A 7,079-nucleotide genomic window follows, 5' to 3' on the forward strand; every position below is an offset into this window, starting at 1 on the left:
ACAGAATAATTTGAAATTATGTTGTCGATCTTTTCTGTGTGAGATAAGAAATGAAAGATTAGACTAATAAAAACAAATAAATAACTGATGTGATCGATATGAACGTTTCTTTGATTCATCAGATCTGTAAATGAGAAATGAAGTTGTGTTTGGTGGAATATATAAGAATTTTATTCATAATGATCAGAATTTAAATGGATAATATGCATTAATTTCTCGTAATTATGGCTTATTTTAGCATTATTTTGTTTTGTTTTTTTTCTGAATCTCACAATGATGAGAAAATATAATCAGCATCAACAATTATGAGAGTTTTTAGAGAAAACACAAGAAACTTGTGCGACAAAAGTTTCTAAATCACATTTATGACGTGAGTTTAATGTTTGAATAATTAGATATCTTTAAAATGTCCGGTTGGCACCATAGTCATGGAACATTCTGTCTAAACGAGCTGACGTTAACGAGACATCACAGAAGCTCCAGTGTGGATTCATCCACTGCTGAAAATAGTTCTGACAAATGTAGATTCACTTCATGTGGTGAGTTTTTAGCTTAACGCAGTAGAATGTTCAGTGTCGCTGTGAGAACAGAGACATCAGTTCTTCTAATAAATCCTGTTTCTACTCGTCTCCTCTGAGTCAGATGATGGAGGGAAACATTTAGTCCTGATAATGTGATGTCATGGGGAATAGTTCAATTACAGCTGTTGATGAATTAATTACTGACACATCTGGATCATGTGACGCAGTTGGCCCCGCCCCCTTTGATGAACAGACACAATAAAGATCCATCAGGCGACATCAGTACACTGAACAATCCTTTTCTTTATTCATGTTTTATCGTTTCAATACGTCTGTCAGGGTTTGTTTTTTTTAGTTTTTGTTTTAAATTAAAATTTTGACACACTTATAAAAGACAGCATCTGCATAGAGTTGTCATCTTAAAGATCCATGAAGGGGGGAAGGTGGGAAGGGTGGGGGGGGTGGGGGGCAGGAGAGAAGAAGAGGGGTAAGTGGGGGGGAGAAATACTGGCACGTCACATGAACTAAACAGAACAGCCAACAGCAGTACGAGAGAGGGGGCGGGGTCAGGGCAGGGAGGAGGGGCCAGAAGGGGGAGAGTGTTTTTTTTGGGGGGGCGGTTCGCTTTTACATTACACTACGCACACATACACACACAAAAAAAACGGGACACAAGTTGCATTTCCACTCAAAGTTGCGTTTCAGCAGCGTCAAACTCTGTCCTTTCTCTGATTTGTTGTCATTAAACGTTTAGAAATATTTTTTTGACCTCACGTCTCCGTCACCGGTCATTTTCCCCGAGCTCAGAAGGGAATCTGTCCATTGGAGGTTTGGCTCCTCCTCCTGGGTGTGGTCTAACGGGAGGTTTGGACGGATCCTGCTTGGCCTCTGCATGATGAGGAAAGCCCTTTTTCTCTGAATATTGCACGCTTTGTAATCGGAGGCCTGTGAGGCGAAAGACTGGCCCAAAGTCAGGTGGCAACTCTGGGAGGACCACGTTCCTCAAGACCATCTGAGCCGCCGTAACACTGCTCACAAACCCAACTTCCCGCCGCTGACAAGGAAAACTGATCTCCTTTTCAGAGACACAAGAAACTCGACCTTCGGGTGACTTCTTGGGCTTCAGTGCTTTTGAGAAACTGAAACCAAGACCTCCTCCAGTAACCTGTCCACCGGTGGACTGTGGACCAGAGATGGTCCAAGGAACATCAGCACAAACACAGGACACAATTCTGGTCATTGCCCACTTTCCAAACGGATGATGATCATTAAATCATCTATCCAAAAACAAGTCCACCTGTTCAAAGATGACGAAACCGGATCTTGTGTTTTTCCAGCTGATCTCAGCTCCGTTCTGGATCGGCTGTAAGCAGCAGCCACGTGACGCGTCCTTGTCACAAAATCTACATTTGTGAAAGCTGCTTATGCCGTTTGTCGACGTTAGCTCAGGCTGTTAGCCCACTGCTAACTGGGGGTGGGGCTAAACTCAGGGGGAAACGGGCAGGTGAAGAGCCTCAGGTGTGTCGTCTGGTTGGTTAGCAGTAGTAGAGAGACATCATATCAGACAGAGAGAGAGAGGCAACTGGTAGTAGGGCTTATGGATGTTCAGGGGGTGTGGCCTGGAAAGCCCTGGAGGTGGGGTCAAAATTCCTTTTATGGAGGGAAGCACTTTCATCAGAGGAACCAGTGGGTGGAGCCTCCGGACCGGTGGTGATGAATGTACATGTGGCTGTGGTTGTGTTTACACCACGAAGGCAACAAAAGTGGAGTACCCAGTGAAACACAAGTGCTTTTCACGTCCGTCCTCCAACATGGTGCCGACTTTTAGACGGGCGTGAAAAGAGTTGGTTTAAACACAACGCCTGAACGGAGTGTGACGGACGAGGATGCTGGACGCCATGTTCCTCTGTCTCTCTGTTGTCTCAGCCACGAGGAAAGAAAGAGGAGCGTCGGGACGGGGGGGACAAAAAGGACAGAGATCGAACTGCTGGTCAACTTTGATGGGAATAGATATCTCAGTAGATTTATACATAGACATGCAAGTCATTTTTTCTTTCTTTGAACTTATTTACAATAATTACATAACACAAAGATCCAGTTTCAGTTTGACAAAATTGCGAGCATTCAATATTCAATATTACTACTATTATTTATGATAACATAACTCCTTTTGTACTTTAAATCATTGCTATTATAGAAGAACCTCCTTTTTTAAGGTTTTTATGTTTGTTCACTTTGTGTGAAGCTGTTCGTTCGTTCTCCTTCTGGGTTTTTGCAAATGTTTTACTGCATTTTATTTGTAATTTATGATAATAATAATAATCATAATAATGATAATAACAATGTTATTTAAGTGTCTTTCCTACTTGCTATGGTGAGAACCATATAGCTGTGGTCTATCTTCACTGACCCACCCCTGACCCCTCCCACCCCCCCACTAGGGAAAAAACACTGATTAAACCAAATACTGTCTCCATCGATGAGGCGGAGAGACGTGTGTGCGGAGCATCAAATAAATTTCCAAAAACATCAGCTAACATCAAGTTGCAGCTGTTGCTGCTGAACTGAGCAGATCGAAGCCACGGTCATCCAGAGCAGGGCACCGAACAGGGTTTGGTTTTTGAAAATTGTTTCAGGAAGACAAAAATCATCGTAGAGAAGAGTTTAACGGTCCGACAGGTGCTGACTACAAACTTGGAAGACAGACACACGTCCGTGGACGGCGTGCTGCTGATTAAAATTGAGAAATTGGTTTGCAGGAATAAACTGCAGAGCATGTTGCGTCCACATGTTGTGTGAAACGGCACGCCCAGGCCCACGCACAGGCTAACGGCTGATGGCCAATGGGAGATCAATCTTTGGAGCCTTGTGTCGCACCCAAACTCTCTGCAGATGATTTTTTCCTGCTTTGCGTACCCTGCTCTGACACAAACTGTACAGCTGAGAAGCACAAATGGCTACAGAGCCACAGACAGACGCTTAAAGAAACGCAGTATGTTGCTGTTAATTCTATATAGTCTCATCCATTTATGTGACTTAGTTGACAAGGTTGCAGTCCCTTGTTACACTCAGGAAAATGCTCCCTGTAGGTTCATCACAGCTAGCTAGCTTGCTAACTAGCAACACTGGACTAAGGGTTAGGGTGATGATGGTTTTTAGCTCCTCAGTTTCTTGTCTGTCGCAATCAAAGAGCCGTTTTTTCAATTTCATCTGATAATCCTGATGACTCCAAGGTCAGTCAGTTTGTTAGTTTAGCTTCCAATCTCAATGAGTTCACCAATATTAGCCTGAGTCTACATATTAAATAAGAAGGTTAGCTTTAGCATAACATCCTCTTGTTGCATCCGTAGCATAGCAAAGAGCTGATCAGCTGCTGTTTCATGTAAATTTCCTTCAGCTGAGACAGAAAAGAACTGAGAGAGGAACTACAGCGAAGCTTTGCTGTCATTTGTCTGATGGAGTCTAGTGAAATTATTATTTGCAAACAGGTGGTTTATTCCGGAGTGACAGAAAGAGGATTTGGTTGTTTAGCTTTGGCCCATCAGCCATGAAACTGATACTGTGAGCAACAAGCTAACTTCAAACCTGCAGGGGGCACCGGTCCAGTGAACTCAGACTGGTAAACAAACTGTACATTAAATAATGACACCAAAATAACAAGAACAGCAATTCATAGATAGAAGAAGAAAGCACCACCGTTGTCTCTGTTTATGCCTTGAGTGGAGGAGAAGCGAACGTGTAAATTTTTTCACAGATGATTATGCGTCATATTTTCCACTAATCAGACCACAAACTAACATCTACAGGTGGAAAGGAAAGGGGGCATGGAGGTGGACATCTTCATAGCGGCATGAGATAACTGTCTGAAGGGTTCGTCGGTTTGTTGATGGGCACACCGAAATGCAGTGGGGGCCGGTGTTTGGTTGGGGGGGCTGGACTTTAGATTTCATACGTATAGTAGCATTTTTTAATTGTGTTTCTTATTACTATTTGTGACGAACATGTCTGTGTAAACTTGACTCGCATTGTGCTCTTTGATAGTAGCGGCGAACGTTTTGAGAACACATGAGGAGAGGGCAAAACACTTTGGCTTTAATTTTAATAAATAGAATAACAATAACAGTGATCATGGCGTCCATAAATATGTCTGACTTCTTCTCTCGTCCCTTCTTAAAAAAAAACAACAACAAACAAACAAACTAAGTGGAATTCATCAAATGGCTGCAACTCGTGGACGTGCGATCGGATACTCTGCACGTCAACTCGTGCTGCTCTGACACAAACGCGCACACATTCACACATTTATGCACCAATCTTGTGTCACCGAAGAGGAAGGGAGGCATGCTGCACACACAAGGCCAGGAAGAGGGAGAGCCCACAGGCTGAGGGCCTCAGACTTACAATAATCGACATTTGTGGGAACCGTTTGTCCACAAAAACACAACACAAATGCAACTGTGGATGTAAATGTGCACAGAGATCAGTGGATAACAGCAGGCTGTGATCCAGCAGGAGGTTTGGAGGAGGGGTCAGGGGGGGTCGGCAAAATGGTTGACAACAACGGCAGAACATGGAGCCTTTAGCAATTAAATATCGGTCCTGAAACGAAGCACTTTAAAATTAGTTAGTGTTCGAAGCAGATGTGTCGAACTGAGAGTAAGAACCAGCTGAACCAGAAACGGTCTGATGAGCGCTAAAGTGCACAACATGGAGGGCAGGTCGGGGGCGGGCTACAAAAAAACACCATCATGCAAACTCCACAACGCTTTTGCATGCCTTTTTTTTATCATTATTATCATTATTACAGACGACGGGGGGTGGGTGGCCGCAGACACCCAGGCCTTCACAACTACAACACAAATGGGAGGAGGGAGGACAAAGAGACATGGGATCGAACACTTGGACAAGCGTCCGTTGAGTTTTTCAGTCACTGTAACTTTTCGTTTGTCCGTCTTTGTTTCCCAGGAGATGGAGGTGGGACCAGGATGGAACAGGAACTTCACAGAAAACACACACAGGGAAACAAACTTCAGTGTTATCAATCTGGCTGGTGCTACAACGGCTTCCTCGCATCACTGATTTTCATCCATCCCAATCGCCACCATTGCCAGACTACCGCGACAACCGTGATGTCACCTTGACAACCATCAACCAACGAGAAGATGGAACTGAATTAAAACGTGGCTGGATTTATGATGCAAGTGTTGGACAAAGAATTGTGATTGGTGGAATAAAATATGCTGACTTTCCACATTGATCTATTTCCTAAAGAATCAAACAGCCCAAAGACTCATGGGAAATGTAGTAAAAACAAGCAGATGTTGGAGTTGATCTGCTGCAAGAGACATTATTTTGGATAGAGTCCATTTGTGGGCAGATTTTATGTTTGAATCTAAAATCACTCATGAAGGCAAAATGTAATTGTAAAAACTGACAACACAACAGCAGAGAAACAAGCTAAAATATTCTAACCCTACTGACGACTCGAACATCTACGGGACGTTGCTGCTTGGAGGGTTTGATACTGTTTGCAAAGCTTTGGTGGACCGAGAGCTTTTCATTTTATTTTAGAAAATACAAATTCGTGCTTCCTTTTTTTTTCATCTACAGATTACACAGCATCACAGACAGAAGGCTAACAGAGCTAACAATGCTAACTGCTGAGACCTTAAAGAGGATATGACAACGCAGCCCGGTTAGAGTTCCTTCCTAGTGTCTACAAGTTGCCATCGGAGCAAGAAGCACCAGCTAGCCACATTGGAGCTATGGTTTGGCTAATGATATCTGTCATGCTAACTTCCTGTCAGAGCACGGACTGTAACAAACTGGCTTTATTGCAGTGTAGACAGTTGGGTGTTGTTTAAGGTGGTATTAATGGCTGTTGTTTCCTCTGTGGTTTCTTGACAGTTCAGGATTGTAAAGCGAGGCCTCAACAGAAATAAATGAACCTCCATATTACAGATTGACATCCTGTCTGAATGCCGTGTAGTCACATCCACGTGTCCGGTTTGGGGTTACACACCTATTTGTGTTACTTCTCAACACAAATATGCTGGTACAACATCAAGCTTTGAAGGTAACACATCTCTGGAACGACCAGTAATTTGCTGATTTAACATTAGCAGCTTCTTCGTCTCCTGTTCTCTTCCACAAACATACTGCTAATGCTAATGCAATCTGACATATTTTCTATGTTTTGAAATTTCTGTGAGCTGCTACATGTTAGTAGTCTGACCGAGACCTACAGTTTAACACAATGAAAAAAGAATAATTAACTCTGGACACACTGAAAATCCTGCCAACTTTCAAAAGACCAGAAACTTGCAATCTGTCTCCAACAAGCAGCTTCTACAAAAAACACAAGCTAACACTAACGCTACAGCATGCTAAAGGACACCTTTAGTGGTTAAACCTGTGTGTTCAGGGAAGCTTGAGGAACTGAAGTGTCGGCTGTGATGTGTATGTGGGTGTCACATGTTCCACCTTCCATGGAGAAAATCCACCAATAGGAAGCCTCTCCTGTTCAGTAACACCTGTGTAGCTAACGAATGGTGTGAA

This window comes from Echeneis naucrates, chromosome 8 (genome assembly GCF_900963305.1).
Source record: "Echeneis naucrates chromosome 8, fEcheNa1.1, whole genome shotgun sequence".
In the NCBI taxonomy this organism is placed as follows: Eukaryota; Metazoa; Chordata; class Actinopteri; order Carangiformes; family Echeneidae; genus Echeneis; species Echeneis naucrates.